Here is an 18256-nt window from a genome sequence, read left to right as displayed (position 1 = left end):
AGAAGAAGCTTGGAGTTCCATTAAACCAGATGTAAGTCACTTTCGTGTGTTTGGAAGTGAAGCATGGGCCCATATTCCAGATGAAAAGCATAAAGCTTTAGAACCTAAGAGTGAGAAATGTACTTTTGTTGGATATTCTGAAGATGTAAAAGGTTATAGACTTATTCCATTTAAGTCCAAAAATGTTATCATTAGAAGAGATGTAAAATTTGATGAAAATAAATCGGCCTGCGAGCCTAGTCCGGCGGATGTGCCACCTCTTCCTATCTCTTCTACCTTTGAAAACATTTCTTCTTCAGATGATGAAAGCGAGGATGATAATCCTCCCCCACCTTCTCAGGATCCTCAACTTCCAAGATGGGTCCGTGCTACTCGGGATGCAGCAGGTGATCTTGCCGGTGATCCTACAGATCAGCGACGTACACGTTCTCAGTTTGAAAGAGCCTCTTCTTTACTGGCTCAAGCTCCAGTAAATCATGATCCTGACACTTTTGCAGAAGCTTCAGGCCATCCACATTGGGAAGCAGCTATGAATGAAGAATATCATTCATTGATGACAAATGATACATGGGATCTTGTTCCTCTACCAAAGGGACGCAAACTTGTTAGATGTAAATGGGTTTACAGAACCAAGTATGGACCAGATGGGAAAGTTGATAAACATAAAGCTCGTCTCGTTGCTAAGGGCTTTTCACAGGTTGAAGGCATTGACTACACTGAAACCTTCTCCCCTGTTGCCAAAATGAACTCTATCCGCCTTGTTCTTTCCCTTGCTGCCTCTTTAAAATGGGAAGTCCATCAGATGGATGTTAAATCTGCCTTCTTGCATAGGGACTTGCAGGAAGAAATCTATATGGAACAACCCATTGGCTTCATACAAACAGACTCCAGCCTTGTTTGTCGACTTAAGAAATCCCTTTATGGCCTCAAGCAAGCTCCTCGGGCTTGGTATGCCAAAATGGATAGCTTTCTTTTAGAATCTGGCTTTTCTAGGTGTCATTCTGACAATACTGTCTACACCAAGAAAGTGGGCAACTCTCTTATCATCCTTGTTCTTTATGTTGATGATCTTATTCTTACTGGTAGTGATCCCAACCTTATAAACCATGTGAAGTCCAGCCTTAAAAAGAAATTTGAAATGACAGACTTAGGACACTTACACTATTTTCTCGGTCTTCAAGTCTTGCAATCCCAGGAGGGTATTTTCCTTTCCCAGTCCAAGTATGCTTGTGATATTCTTCGTCATTTTCACATGGAAGACTGTAAGCCAGCCCCTTCTCCCTTTCAGTCTGGAGTCAAACTTTCAGTCTCTTGTACTTCTCCTGAAGTTGATGCTACCTTATACCGTCAACTTGTCGGAAAACTCTTGTATTTAACCCATACTCATCCTGATCTTTCCTTTGCTGTTGGCCTTGTTGCTCGTTTTATGCAAAACCCCCGTGAAAGTCATTGGAAAGCAGCTAAAAGAATACTTCGTTATGTTCGAGGTACAGTACAGTTTGGGATTCATTACAGTGCCAAAGCAGCTCCTCTGTTAGTTGGTTTCACTGATTCTGATTGGGCTGGTGACCATGATGATCGGAAGTCTACTGCCGGTTATGTCTTCACTCTTATTTCAGGACCTATTACATGGGCTTGTAAGAAACAGGCTGCCATTTCTCTTTCGTTAGCAGAAGCAGAGTATCGTGGTGCCGTGGAAGCTAGTAAGGAAGCCTTGTGGCTTCGTCAGATCCTATCAGAGTTTGGCTTTGAGCAGCAGCATCCCACCACACTTTGGTGTGATAATCAAAGTGCCATTCAGCTATGCAAAGATCCAGTCCAGCATCAGCGCAGCAAACACATTGAACTACACATGCACTTCATCAGAAAGCTCATTCATGACCATTCTCTTGAAGTGCAATATTGTCCAACAGATGATCAGGTTGCAGACATCTTCACAAAGGCTCTCACAGAGGCGAAGTTCACTAAACTTCGATATATGCTTGGAGTTCAGGAAGTTGTCACTAAGGGGGGATAGGCTCTAGTGCCTCCTTCCTTCTCCTATTGTGTCATATTTGTAAATCCTTCAATCCTATCCCAAGTTGTTCTTAAGGGGGGATGTTAGGATATTCCGACACATAGGATATAGTTAAGTTCAACTTGGTCTAGTATAGAGTTAGGTAAAGTGTGTTTCTTTACTGTTGTACATTTTGTAACTTCAATCCGACGGTCACGATATGTAGTGATCCGACGGTTCACTCTCACCTCGGTATTACCGACACTTGATCCGTGGCTTGACACCCGATTGGTCCATGAGTTCTATTTAAAGCGCATGGAGGGTCATTGTTCGGGTAATCCGTGCATGAGAGAAGCTTATGTAAATTTTCATTCTTTGATTAATAAATTGCCTGTAGTACCCACGTTGGGACAGGCCGTGGACTGTTTCCCTCCTTGCACTTTGAGGGTTTTAACCACGTCAAAAATACTGTGTATTGATTTGAGATCTGGTTGTGAGTGGTGTCCTTTTGGTATTCTTTCTGAGGAACTTACCCTGTAAATTCCTACACCAGCAAAGATTACCCTCCAAAAAGTCTAAATGGTCCTAGTCAACATCTGTTCCAGGTACAACAAGACCTTCCCTCTGTCATCACCTTAGGTAGATCCCTAGGAATATAGTCACTAATTTTACCAAATATAACAATTTTACCTGGGGTGACAGTCGCAGATCGAATGTACACGCAAGGGCAGAGTAACAAGCTCAATCCCCTTGAAGGCTCTTCCACATGATCAATTGGAGGTTTACTTTCAAGTGACCCCAAGTACATTTCGGTACCGTTGTAATACGTGCAAATCACTATATCTAGGCTGATGAAGTGGGTATGATCACTTCACCAGATTCAGCACGATCTCGTGCTTAACTCATGTACAAGAATACCTTCTTTGATTTTTTGAGAAATGAAATGCAAAAAATCACAACTTTTCCAATTTTCTAAGGAAACCAATTTTACTATAATGTAATGAAAATGCAATCAACAAACCAAATTCAAAATTTCCATAAACATCAAATAAGCCAAAATACTCTTTACCTCTAATCACTCAAAACTTTCAAGCACACAAAAATCAATCAAGAGAGTTGGAGAAAATACATTTTCCCTATGAATGCTTCGATTTAATGATAATAATAGTGCAATTGTGAAAAAATTTCCAAGATGAAAGCAACAATTTCCTTTATTAATAAAAAAATGACTTCAATTTCTTCACAAAAGCACAAGGTCTCAAGAAACCCTAATTTGCAATTCAACATGAATTTGACTACAAATAAGCAACAATTAAGGCTTAAGCAGTGTATTTGACAGAACAAAATAAGAATATCATAAGCAGAAGCACAATCTATCTTGTTTTGATCAATGAGAAAATAAACCAGGTAAAACCCTAAGTAATTATTTCAAAACCTAATTCTCAAACATCATTAAGAAAGCAGTCAACTGAGTTCAGAAGAGAGACAACACAATCCAAACAAAGTTAATGACACTTCCAGAAAAACAAATTCAGGCCTGGGTTGAAGCAAAAGGAACATTTTCAAAAAATTTCAAGGCATGCGCGAGTTTACAATAGAAAACAGAGTGCATGAGCTCTGTTGCTATGGAAAAAAGGCACAGAGCTGCGCTCTGTTAACAAACAGAAATGACGCAGGGAGGAACAATTAAGAAAAAATAAAAAATTTGAAAAATCAACCACTCAGATCTAAAAGGACATTAATTTATAAAGACTCAGGTATGGATAAATCAGAAAAATAAGAAAGAAAAAGTAAGGAAAAAGATGAGAACAAAGGCGTTCCCCAGTAGAGTCGCTAATTTGTTACAACAGACAATCCCTCTTGTGGACAAGAGCGATCTCCCTAGATCCTTGATGGAAACTAGAAACAAGAAAGACAATTGAACTAACTCTTTCCCTAAGTCAAACTTGGTTGAATTATAAGAATTAAAGCTAATGGATGAGCCTCTTACGTCTTTCATGAAATTCTCGATGAAGATCCCTTGTTGTGATTTGATGCAACTCTTCAATGATTGATAAGATTTGCAAACATCGACCATAAAAGGATCAAAATCACATGCGATATAATAATCGAAACAACTTAACCTAATGATCAAGGAAATTAGGAATTGAATTCACCTTAATAAACATTACAAACAATTGTAAACCATTCATCATTCCAATAAGACAAATCAATGGGAGAAAGTGTTCATTTGTATTAATCAAAGATTAAGAGGAGCCTTACAACCTTTGCCTTGATGCCATGAGGTCCCTCCCAAATGCCTTCAATATCCTCCTTAGATGACAAGCTTTCCAATCTCAAACCAACATCATAAGTTTGTCTTCTCTGAGTTTTAACCTTCTCAATTCCTCTACCCTCTAGTCATTTTATAGGCCAAGAGGAGGAAGTTTTAGATCCAAAAGAGGATGATGAGACTCCTTCATTGAGGGATTAGGTTACCATGAGAAAAGGGATGGAGATGCATCATCTGAGGGTTATAGTTTGAATAATCATCACCTGGAAGCTTTCAGTTTGGAAATATTCAACCAACTATATTTGTAGAATGTACTTTTTATTTTTACTTTCTAGAATTCACCTGCACGGGTTTTTAGTGGAAGACAGAGCGAAACTCTACACTATTCTCAAAGTCAATTTCATTGCATGCACGGGAAACTCTAGAGAAATCGGTGTAGGTGGAACTTAACAAGGTGTGACACCATTTTTTCTCAAATTTCTCATCTACAACAAAATATTTTGGGTTGTTAAAGCCCATTTAGAACTTCTTAAAAAAGAGTGGAGACGATTTACGCACGCAACAACAGCCCCTGGTACAGTACTCCCTCCATCACCATGGCCCGGGAGGGGGCCCTGAGGCCCCTCCTCCTTTGCCTCCTCCACCAGAGATCCTTGCGTTTAGGAAGTTGATCGGCAACAGTAGTAAACACCTAGTAAGGTAAACTCAGTGCAAGTTTGTAAAGAAACTCGACAGCATCCCCACAGTCGCCCTGCCTATTGAAGATTCTTGCAGATTTGCTTTGAACTTAGTTGAAAGAGGGCTTATCGATCAATTTATAGGGCTATGACATTCCCCCAAGGCTGTCGAGGCATGGGTACAGAGGAATTGGTGACCACTAGTAAAGGAAGGCATTAGAAGCTTCCTGGTTGGTAAGGGATTGTTTTGTCTTTGTTTTTGATTCAATAGAAGACAGAAATCTCATCTTTAGGAATGGACCATATTTCATGGGACCTCAGGGCCTGTACCTAAACTCATGGTCACCAGATTTCGATTTGACATAAGATGTGCCGTCAACAGTTTCAGTGCAGGTGCGCCTCCCTCATCTTCCACTGCACTGCTGGAACTTGAAGTCACTAGAAACGATTGGTAATGCCCTGGGAAAATACATAGATAGAGCAGAGAGAAGGGATTAGTATTCATGTGAAAGAATATGCGTCAAAGTCAACTTAGAAATAGGGTTACCTAAAGCCATAAATTTAAAAATAGTAGACTGGTCTTAAATCCAAGAGTTAGACTACGAGAAGCTACCATTCAAATGCAGAAATTGCCATGAATATAGGCATTTCGCAAGATACTACAAAAAAAAAAGGAGGAAGATGTAGAGAAGTCGAAAGGAGAAAAATGAATCCAGGTGCAGAAAGCAGTCCAAGACAAGGTGTGTATCAGGAATAAAGGGAAAGAGGTACCGACAGAGTCTGGAACTCCCTTAATAGGAATGGTTCAAATCAAAGGAAGAGGAGAACAACCAAAGACAATGGCCTCAATAAACCCATTCGAAACCCTCAACACTTCAATCGAAATTCCAGAAACATAGATAGAGGAGATTGAATGACAAGTTCCCTCACTTGAATCTGAAAAGAAGAACATAGAAGTAACCCAACTTGACTCCCCAACAGGAACCTCCTCCTCACCCACATATGCATAAATGACAAGGAAAAAACCCCCAGAAACCTTTGGGTCATCAAAAGACAAGACATTCGAGAGACCCTCTAAAAAATTTGGAAGGAAATCTCATAAGGAAGCTAGGGAAGAAGAGGCGGAGAGGGAAAAAATGAAAGGCAGCCAATGGATCACTGAAATGTCTATCGGGAGAAACACCAAAACAAGGCCCTCTAAGGGGGGATCAAACTCACTCCAATTTTGTTAAATAATGAAACTAGTCTCTTGGAATTGCAGAGGCTTAGGGAACCCTTCGAAAGCTGAAGCAGTCAATGATATTCTAAAAATAGAAACTCCTAAGATCCTCATGCTCGAAGAGATAAACAAATTAAAATGGGGAAATAATGTAGGAAAGGCCATTAGTGCAAGAGGTACCTATGGTGGCCTAGCAACATTGTGGTCGGAGGACAAGTATCAACTAGAAAGCTCCTTTGAGACCCAACATTGGATATTCACCGAACTTCGACACCTATCTAGTAAGCTCTCCATCTCTCTCTTCAACCTTTATGTTCCAGTCCACCTTACAGAGAAGAAAGAATGCTGGTAGACCTTGTCTAATTTCTTAGACATTTACTCCCCTCAGAATATAATAGTGGTTGGAGATCTCAACCTCGTCATTGATCCAAAAGAAAAGAGAGGTGGAAATAGTGGCAGGGACCAAATTCTTCCATTAGTAGAGGAGCTAATACTTCATTGGGATTTTCTTGACTTCAAACCAAAGAGAGGTCTTTACACCTGGACGAACAATAGAGCTAGGGTAGAACACATCTCTTCTTGCCTAGATCACTTCCTAGCGTAGAGCTCTTTGTTGCTGGGAAAAAGACTAATCTCCTCGAAAATTCTCCCAAATCAGGCCTTAGATCACAAACCTATTCTCTTACAGCTGAAAGAGGAAGAAAATTTGGGCCCTATCCCCTTTAGATTCAACCCGCTTTGGTCAGGGAAAGAAGGGTTCATGGAAACTGTTCTGGAGGCATAGTCTATACTTGTGACAGGATCTCCCAGCTTCGTGTGGGAGCAGAAACTAAAAATAACCAAGAGAGCTATGAAAAAATGGATTAAAGAACGCTCAAATTATCCAACCAACAACAGAAAGGAGACAATACAGTTTTTATCAGATCTGCAAATGGATTTGGAAAGTAAGGAGATCTCTACTTCAGATTTAGAAAAAGAACAAGCCGCCCAAATCAAATTATTTCATGCTTTCTGCCATGAAGAAGAGACTTGGAGGCTTAAGTCTCGTAGCCTGTGGCTTAAAGCTGGGGATCAAAATACCTCTTTCTTCCATAGGCAATATAGAGCTCAGCTATCTCGAAATCATATCTCTAAAATCACTTGCTCAGATGGGACTGTGCTTAAAGGTCAAGAACAACTAAAAAAGGCAGCAGAAGATCATTTCTAGAATCTGTATAAAGAGGAAGGGAATGAGAGTGAAGAAGTCACCTATGAATTTCTCTCCCACATTCCATCTTTGGTAAGCAAGGAGGACAACACTAGTCTTACGAAATCTTTCTCCGAGGAAGAGATCTGTAAAGTAATATGGTCCATGGAACCAGACAAGGCACTAGGACCTGAAGACTTCTCAATTCATTTTTATAGAATTTGCTTGAAAATAATAAAAACTAATCTTCTGAGGATGATTAAATCTTTTCATCAAAAAGCCAAAGTGGGAGGCAGTACTAACTCTACCTTCCTTGCATTAATACCAAAAGAAGTGAATCCGGGCACTTTTGACAGGTTTAGGCCAATCTCGCTCTGCAATGCATCATACAAAATCCTGACAAAACTGTTGGCAAACAGAATCAAGCCACTGCTTGGGAAACTCATTTCTCCCACCCAAGGTGGCTTTGTCAAAGGGAGACATATATTGGACAATGTAATATAGGTGCAAGAAGTCATACATTCCAGTTATCTTTGGCAGGAGCAAGGTATGCTCATAAATTTACACATGGCAAACACATTCGACTGGGTAAATATTTCTTTCCTGTACAAAGTCCTCCTTTCCTTTGGTTTCAGCTCTAACTTTGTCAATTTGATTAAATCTTGTACTGAAAAGCCATGGATAGCTCCTTTAGTTAATGGCAGGCCAACAAACTATTTCCAAGCCTCGAGGGGAATAAGGCAAGGCTGCCCACTCTCCCCTTTCTTGTTCATTCTAATGGCAGACTCGCTAAGTAGAAAACTGACAGCTGAAAAGAAAGCAGGGACAACTCTAGGAGTTAGGTTGATGAAAGGGCTAGAGCCTCTCAATCACGCACTATTTTTAGATGATACTCTTCTTTTGGACGGAGCCTCCATCAAGATAGTCAAAGTTTACAGTGGAATTCTTCAAAAATTATGCAGCATATTAGGAGCTCTTATAAATAAAATGAAAAGTGCAATATACGGGTGGAATGTGGATCAACAAGCAATTCAGAGAATAACCCTCTCCTTAGGCTTTTTGGGATTCACTTCTTGGGATAAAATCAAATATCTCGGGTTACCAATAGCCCTAGGCCCTAACAAAATATCGCTGTGGAAAGAGGTAATAAGCAAAATTAAGTCCAAGATTACAGCATGGGGAGGTCAATGGCTCACCAATGCTGGAAAACACATCCTTATAAAATCTGTATTTTCCTCCTTGCCTATTTATTAGGCTTCCTTTCTCCTGGCTCCAAAGAAGATCACAGAATGGATCTCTAGATTTATCAGGGATTTTCTGTGGAGAGGAGGAAGAGGAAACCCAAGAAAATTCCATCTAGTGAATTGGGATACAGTTAAATGCCCCATATCTGAAGGAGGCCTGAAAATAAGAGATCCAGGCCTTGCAAATCTAGCTCTTGGAGGTAAAATACTTTGGACCCTCTTCTCAAACAGCAAACACCCTGTTAGTCAGGTCATAAAGAAAAAACATCTAAAAGGCTCATCAATATGGCACCTCTGCCGTTGAGGGATAGAGTTCTTCCAAAAGCACTTGTATCGCATACTTGGCAATGGAAAAAACACGATGCTCTAGCAAGACAACATAATGGGACAGTCGCCTTTGAGCAAAAATGAAGCAATCAAAGAAATCAAGAACTGGCTCATTCGACAAGGACTCCTCACCCTGGCAGATATCTTGACATGCGAAGACTCCAGAAAATGGTGAAATTGGGAAATCCCTCGAGTCCTAGATCAAATGCGTAGTCAAAATAGCCTCGTGGAAGAAGCATTAACGGGACTGACACCGGTTCACATGCCTTTGATGGACAAATGGGAATGTGGAAAGACTGGAATCTACAACGCAAGGCATGTATTTGCCTCTCTTCAACCACAACAAGCTTCAAGCCATACAACATTTGTGTGGAAACAAGTCTGGGACCCTCTCGGTCTCCCTAAAATAAATTTCTTCACCTAGGTATTAATGCAGGGAAAGTGCTAGCTGGCGACAATATGACTGAAAGAGGTATTCACGGGCCACATCGATGTTTTCTCTGCTGCAAAGCCCAGGAAACCATGGAGGTGGTGTTTGTGGATTTCTCTTTTGCTCAAGAAGTCTAGGACTGCATCCTCTAAGGCCTCAATGTCTCTGCCCCATTGCAAGTCAGAGTAGCTAACCTTTTTAGCACCTGGAGAATGCGTTATCCCCACATGACCCAAAGAAAGACAACATGGAACAGAATCTGGAAAGAAGTACCTAAATATGTCTGCTGGAAAATATGGTTCGCTAGAAATGACCAGATCTTCAACAGCATCCTGAACTCCCCTTTGAAGGTGGCAGCAAAAGAAAAAGCATTACTCCTCGAGATTGTGGCCAATCATCCCCTTAAAAATGATAACGTGCTTCTCCCAGAAGAAAAAAATGGATGGGAACTTATATATTTAGAGAGAGGATAAAGAACACCACTTGCCCCACTAAACCTCTTGTATGGAGACTATGAGAAATAGACACAGACTTTCAAGCTTGGTGGAGGAAACATGGTAAAACAACGATATTTTTTTATGGTGCCTCCAAAGGCAATCCAGGGACAGCAGGAGCAAGTGGAGTGATCTACTCCCTAGAGGGTATTCGTGAAGATAGCTTCAGCTGGGGACTTGGACAGAGAACCAACAACCAGGCATAAATTCTTGGGTTGCTAAAAGCCTGTCAGATAGCACGTGAAAAAGGCATTAAGGAAATACAAGTCTTCGGGGACTCAGAAATTTTGATAAAGATATTAAATTCAGAGGACCACTTCAGCAATCTAACGCTCAACAAGACACTTCAAAGGTTGAGATACATGCTCCAAGACTTCTCTTCCTATCTCCTTTTCCATATTCTACGTGGCTCAAATATGGAAGTAGACGTAAAAACAAACCTGGCATGCCTCCTACCACAAGGAGCCTTAAGCAAGAATGATGAAGAACCTACATGGAACCCGATCCTGTGATCTAGAGTAAATCTACACTTATGTAAGGAAAAGGAGAGCTGCAACTAAAAGGAATTGTGAATATTGTAATGATGGTTGTTTTGGTTTTGGCTCTACCAGTTTTAAATAATTAATATAACCGTTATAGTTAAAAAAAACAAAAATATTTTGTGTTGTTTGAATTTTGAGGGAGTTGATTCAAACATGTTCATGGATGGTAAAAAGACCCATAAACTGATCAAGTGTCATGGCGAAAAATTGACATGTAACAAATGTATAGGCGTAATGTAAGTAAGTATGTCTGTATGTCAACATTTTTTAAATGTCGACTCTATTACAACTAAACAAAACTAAATGTCGACTTCAAAAAATAAAAGTAAATGTATAAATATATATGCACCATATAATCTCTCAATTACTCAATCACTAAATTTGTTCATGAACAGGAGCAAGTGGAAGTAGGAGGAGGTGAAAAATAGTTACAAGATGAACATTTGTCAACAATGTAATTTTGTTTTATTCTACTACTGTTACTTTGATTAAGGTATCCATTTTCTTTTTCTCATTGAACATGCATTTCTGTGTATGGATTAATTGTCCTTACCTCCCTCGAATTTCTTGATGGGGAATTGATTGAATCATTTTTTTGAGTGAATACATATGATTGTTTATTGGATCATGTGATAAATCACGTGTGAGAGTTGTTTGCCTAGCCTATTTAATTGTTTGGTGCTTAACACAACAAATACTTGCAAACCTACCCAATTAACTGTTTGATGCTGAACATAATGATTGCTAGGTAAACCTAATCTATTTAATTGTTCAATATTTAATCGAAAATGAAAGAAATTTGGTTTTACATGATTAATGTGTTGTCTACATTGTTAGTTTGAACTAAACAATAGGAAATGTTTAAATTCCCCCTTGACCATATTTCTTGTATTTGGTAAATCGAAGACCTTTGAAATTGATAAATTTTTTGTATACATTGCTAATCAGAATTAAATTAAGAGACTATAGATAATTTTTAACACAGTTTTGAGTGGAGGAAATTACAACTACAAAATTATTACCATTTCAAGTGTTGGATTTTTACCTAAAAGTTTGTGTATAAAAATCATGGAAAACCAATTTTTTAATCAATGCTTTGCCCACATCATTGGAAAAATAAAAAGTTAAGAAAAAATAAATATTTTGAGAATGTATCCAGTAATGATTACACAGACTAAGACATATCATTGAGTAATGGGTAAATGTGTGATATTATAGGCTTCCCACCGGGATAGTTGTAAAAACAAGGAATAAAACAGATGCAGGTGAAACAATACTTCAAGCTTTGAAGAAACCACACATAAAATTTTAAGCCAAATGGACACCATGAAATCCAATATAGTGATAAAGGGACAAATGAATTTTATGTGAAATGCAAATGATGAAGCCCAAATGATGAGCCACTGAATTTTTGGTGCTTTTTGTATAAATTTTTGAAAGGTAGCTATTTGGCTTGCGTCTCTATTAGATTATCACCTCCTCGACTTTTAGAAATTGTTGATACCTTTCAATTCAATCTTCTTTTTATCCATAGAATTTTTTATACGATTTACACATGAACACCTTTGTCTAATAACTTGTATAAGATCATATTTTTTGTGAGAGAAACCCTTTGCGTAGAAACATACCATCTCCAAGTGAGATGATTGTGAAAATCCCATCCACCTCATAAAACATTAAATGACAAGGATAAGGAAATCTCTGCCATCCACATAAGATGTTGCAAACATATAATTGCATATAGTGATTGCTTGGAGGATTAATAGTATATAATATAATATTAATATATATTTTTCAAAAATGGAAGGGGAAGAGAGATAAGAGACACAGAGATGGAGGGGAGAGAGAGGAGGAGATAGTGATAGAGTTGAAGGGTGGAGAGAGAGAGAGTTATGAAGGGGAGAGATAGAGGAAGGTGGGAGAGAAATGGAGAGAGAGGAAGAAAGAGACAAAGAACTTGAGAGAGAGGAGAGAGGGAGGGAGGGAGAAAGGTGGAGAGAGAGAGAGCGACAAGTGAGATGGATAGAGAGTGAGGGAGAGAGAAGAGCGGGAGGGAAGAGAAAGATTGGAGAGAGAGGGAGAGAAGTGGAAGAGAGAGATAGAGAAGGGGAAGAGAGAGAGAGGGGCAGGAAGATGTAGGCAGAGAGAAAGGGAGATAAAAAGGTATGGAGACAAAGTGTGTATGTTTGGGGGATGAGATAGAGAGACAAGGAAGGAGAGACAAAGGGAGATATAGAAATCAATGGAGGGGGGAGAGAGGGAAGAAGAGAGAGATAGATAGAGGGAGGGTGGGAGAGATCGATATATATGGAGAGAGAGCATGTGATTTTGGAGGGTTGAGAGAGAGAGAGAGAGAGAGAGAGAGAGAGAGAGAGAGAGAGAGAGAGAGAGCTACAATGTTATTCATGAAATATATGCATTGATTTCAGTGTAAGATGTTGATTACTAATCTTATTTGATTAATTGTACTGGATGCATTGATTTCAATGTAGTTATCGATTTTTAATGTTATTTGATTGCTTGCAATAGATGCATTGATTTCAGTGTAGAAGTTGATTTCTAATTCTATTTAATTGCTTGCACTAGATGCATTTATCTATGTGTAGATATTGATTTCAAATACTATTTGATTGCTTGTGCTAGATGAATTCATTTTAGTGTAGATCTTGATCTCTAATTCTATTTGAATGCTTGCACTAGATGCATTAATTTCATTGTAGATGTTGATTTTGATTTTATGTAACTTGATGATGATGTACATTTATTTCGAAGTAATTAGATTAGTAGTGTGCATTGATTTTAGTGTAAGCACAAAAAATCGTTGACAACATGCATTGATTTTTGTGTTACAATAATTCAACCATAAATAAAATACTTGAATTGTCATCTTAAATAAAATGTTCACTTATCTGAAATGTTTGCTTCTTGAAACTGCAAACTATTTGTAATTAACTATATTATTATTATTCCCATTTTCCATCATTCACAATTGTTAGTCACTTTGCATTCAACTGAGGTAATAGAAAACAACTATTATTGAAACTTGGTGTTTAACACTCCATAAGTCACAATGATTGACTTTGGAAAAATCTACTATTCATATTGGAGAGTAAGAGAGGTAAGGTATGACATTTACTACAATAGCCCAAGTTAAATATATGAATGGTCCACAATTTCAGTTGCCCTTTTCATATGATCAATATGAAAATATGACAAAACTAGCAGGTGTGACAATAGGAACAATAGAAGAAAATAGTTTGAGATTGGTTATAATGAAGATTATTTGTAATTGAATACATTCTTATTATACACATTTTATACCATTCAACATTGTTGCATTGTCGCTTTGCATTTATTTTTTTATTTCATCATTCAAGTTATTAACAATATCTATCATCTCAACAATTTGAGGTAATTGAGAAAATTTAAAATTAAAATGGATAGGTTAATCCTAGACATATTTATCATATTTAAAATTATCAAAATAATTATATGTTTGACAAGTTTTCCATCATTGCACATGACTAAAATTAGCCTAGATCCATCTTAGTCCCAAGTCTATCAAGCTCCAAAAGGAATCAAATCTCTCGAGGTGCAAACCTTTCCTCAGTTTTTGCACCAAAAGAAAGAGTTTTTCACCTTGAGAGATTTTCCTTTGGACTCTTAATATACTAGGGGTTAAGATGGATCTAGGGTAGTAATAAATAATATATATGAAAAGGTGTGAAGGTGTGCCTTATCCATTAGACACGACTCTTCATATGAAAGGGAACCCTGCCTAGTGTTTATATTGAGCTCCCTCATATGTAACATCAATCATTTTACCATTCTATCATTCAAGATATTTATTACAAATATATTCCTTCTTCAATGATATCAAATGGAATATTGTTTGTATACAACAATAATCCAAAATAAATTGGATTTTACTAATGTCGCGACCTTATTCCTTGTTCATTTATGGGAATATATGGGCGATTTAACAATTTCCACATCTTGTGAGAATTATTAATCGAGTTGGGGGAAGATTAAATTGAGAAAATGTTAGACAAAGCTCATGGAAATGGTTCCCAAGACTTCTAAAACTATATCTACTTATCTAAGGGGAATAATGTACCTAGGTGTTGATAGTTTGTAGTTAACCATGATCAATTTGAAGTTGCAACACTTTCCCCCACATGGAACCATTGAAAGCCGTAAATTGGAAATTATTAAGAGGATAAAGACACAATTAAAGGTGTATTATTCACATGTAGCCATAAATGAATCTATTGTACTCTTTATATTACAATTTCAGGGTTTTCTAAGGCATACCTAGTCAACTTAACATAGACTCATAACCTCTCCTCTGGAAAGTGCTAGACATCTTAAGTTGTGTATAAACACACAACTCTTAATTGTATTTTCATATATTGTGATTTTATTTTCATTATTGTACAAGTGATTTAGCCAAAGGGAATCATAAAACATTTTCCTCTCTTGTTATTGGTTTAATTTATGTTTTGGTTGGGTTATATATTTCTCTAGTGAAGTGATGGGCTTATTTCTCTGATCTAGGGTTGCAAATATCTATTTGTGAGTTCAAAAATAGGTTTCTCGAATCATCATTTTTTGGGTTATAATCCTTCCTCAAGGCCAATGTCTTTATTTTGGGGGTATCTTAAGGTTTCTACTAGGATTTTGACCCTTTTTAAAGGTTTCCTAGGGTTTTAACCCTCCTTCAAGGCCAACACTTTCCTTATTTTGCTACATTAGTGCATTGCATAATTTTTTGGAAAAGGATATCACCTTTATTTACATAGGTATTTAAAGGTCAATTGAATATATGGGACTCATCTTATACTGTACATCTAGTTTTGCACTTTCTGATACCATTTTGAAATTTTCATCAAATAATGTTTTTCTCATATATTTTAATGAAAAACAAAAATATGATCTCTTTGACAAGAGGGTTCCTAGATTTTAACCCTGTGAATTTTCAACTTTATGGTTTTAACAAAATAATGTAGGAAACAACATGAAATAAAGTACAACATTTGACTTCCAAACATTCCAATGTTGTAGGAAATCCAAGGAGAAAAATACCAAACAACTTGTATAAGTTTTATCCCTCTAGGTAAACTTGTCTCACATAATCAAAATCTGCAAATTATATTTTAGACCGTTTATAACAATAATAAAACATGTATAGCAACAACATAGCAACCCTTATTTTTTTCAACGATGATGTCAAATCACTTTAACGATTGTCTTTTTATTTACATCTAATCATCAAGATATAAATACATGTAAATAATAGTACACGAAGAGCATATATGATTGAAAATTAAATATGGAAATGCACAAATTTTGCGTCACTAAAAACATCATTAGAATGCGTAAGATGAAATACATGAAAATATGATAATTTTCTCTCAAGGAAAGTACAAGTCCACTAGCCCTCCAAATCCTTGGCTAAAGAAAACAAGAAAACCATAACCAAGCAAGTGGTTACAAGATGGAAAAATCACTCCAACAAGTCTTCCAAGGAAAAACATCCTTTTCTCTTTTTCTTTTCCACTGTGTATCCCCTAGGGTTTTATCACCAAACTCCAATTTTATTTCCTTATTAAGATAGGTGATCTAGATTTAAACAGGAACGCAACAAATTACAGAGATAACCATAAACACAAATATGCAGCGGAAATAATACTTCATTTCATTAATGTAAAATACTGAAATATGCTTACAAATAGTAATGGAAATAAACCAGCTAGGGTGATGGTAGCTTATCTTCGAGAAGAGATGTCGTGGCTACATGCCTCTGAACTGTGTTACAATGAGGCTCGAAGGCCTATTTATTGTTGAGAAACAATGGAAAACCCTTAACATTCCAAAACCTAACCCTAGAAGATGAAACGCCAAACTGTGGGCCCCGTTTGGGTAAATTGGTACATCAACTTCCCGAGGTCGTAACTTTTGGCATACGATCTACGTTTGACGCGTACAATAGCTCGTTAGAAAGATCTATCCGAGCACTACCACTTTGGGAAGGGCAACATCGGTCCATGGACCCATGTTGCCCCCAAATTTCCCAAAAAACGTCGTTTAGGGCCTCAAAACGGCTTCAGAAGTTCAAGACCCAAAAAACTGCTAAAAATAGTAAGTTGTGCTACAATTAAGGAAACTGAAAATGCTGAGAGAAACAATGGTGGGGGTCCAGGTGGACTTGGCAGGTGGCCACCAATATCCACCTGGATCATTCCTCCCCCCTTAGGAAGCAATGGTCCCCATTGCGTAGAGTTCCTCCATGAGATGAGGAAACTTTTGTTGAACTTGTTCCCTGGTGAGCCACTTGCCCTGGTGAAAGAGTTGGCATGCTTTGACAACTCGATACAGTTGGATATTCTGTTGGCGAGTGTTCTTGATCTGTGTGTCCATGATCCGATCAATTGCAGATTGTTCCATGCAATCTGGATTTAATTCTGTGGGTGTGAGTTGTTCTGCAATGTCGGATGTTTCTAGAAATGGTGGAAAGTATGGCCGAAGGCGGTCCACATTGAACACTGGGTGTAGGCCAAGGAATTGGGGAATGCTGAGCTCAAATGCATTGTCTCCCATTGCCTTAGTAATGGTGTAAGGACCATATCGGAGTGGTCTCAATTTCCGATAGGCTCCAGTAAGGCGTTCCTTTTGCAAATGCAACTAGACTTTGTCGCCCACCTGAAACTTGTGTGGCACCCGATGTTGATCATGTCGCTGCTTATACTTGGCATTTGATTTCTCCAGAATATCATGGATGTGCTGGCGAATATGTTGGATGTGCTCAATGAAGCTGGTTTCCTTATCTGTTTTAGACTGGACATGAGCCGGATCTATGTGAGTAGCTGCAAGGGGCATGGCCATGTCAATGGGGCATAGTGGTTGGAATCCCAAGCCCACCTGAAAAGGGTTTGTTGTTGGGAAAAGTATCCATTCGGAATGCCCCTATCCCACTCTAAGGTGTGATAGTGCCTTAGCAACAAACAAGGAAAACTAATTGAGTATTTCTTCTTTATGAAATGTAAATGAGGAGAAAGGATGTAACTAACCTGTGTCTTCCGCTAGTTTGTTGATCCAATCACTCCTCTCTTCAGTGGCTCTCAGCTCCTTGCTCCTTCACCGGACCAGCTTCACCGAATTCCTGAAAGATCACAAGAGAGAGAAACTACACGAAGATATAGATATACATTCATAAAAATCTCAAGATCAGATTAAGCTAAACATGTAAGCATAACAAAACATCATTGGTACACAACATGTAGGAGAAACTCAAATAGTTTATTGATAGAATAAGAAAGTCCAAGAGGAGATACAACCAAGTGAGTTCCGATCCAGTATCTACCTCCCAGCAAAGGAATCCCTTCCTTTCCTCCAACAAAGCATAAATCACCCAATGTACTAATCCCAATCTCAAACCAACAACAATTCTCTGCAAAGTACAAAATTCCAGCCTCCTGAACCTCTGGGTGAGAGATCCATATATAGATGTAAGCAGAGAGGATGAGTCAGCTTATGTTTTGACTTGTGGCTTCTCTCTATCAGTTCTTGCTTCCACTTGGAGGTTGAGAGCATCTTACTCATCACTAGTCGAATTCATTGAGGCAAGTGTCATTGGAGAAGATTCTGGAAGCTTCCAGGGTCTTTCCACCTCGTTGAATGAGTTTTCCATTTGTCATTTCCCACTCAGCGCACCCTGGTAGTGCTTTTAGGTGCGTTGCAACACACCCAGCTAGTGTACTGGGGTGCACTGCAACACAGGTAGCTAGAAGAGCTTCTGAATTGATCCTGAATTGACCGTTTTTGAGTTGTTTTTGGTGGAGAACTTCTGGGAGAAGCTGTCATTGGTTG

This window comes from Pinus tabuliformis, chromosome 4_2 (genome assembly GCF_031772625.1).
Source record: "Pinus tabuliformis cultivar Carrire ecotype Pingquan chromosome 4_2, CPIR1, whole genome shotgun sequence".
Classification (NCBI taxonomy): domain Eukaryota; kingdom Viridiplantae; phylum Streptophyta; class Pinopsida; order Pinales; family Pinaceae; genus Pinus; species Pinus tabuliformis.
Note: the sequence above shows the minus strand (reverse complement) of the source record.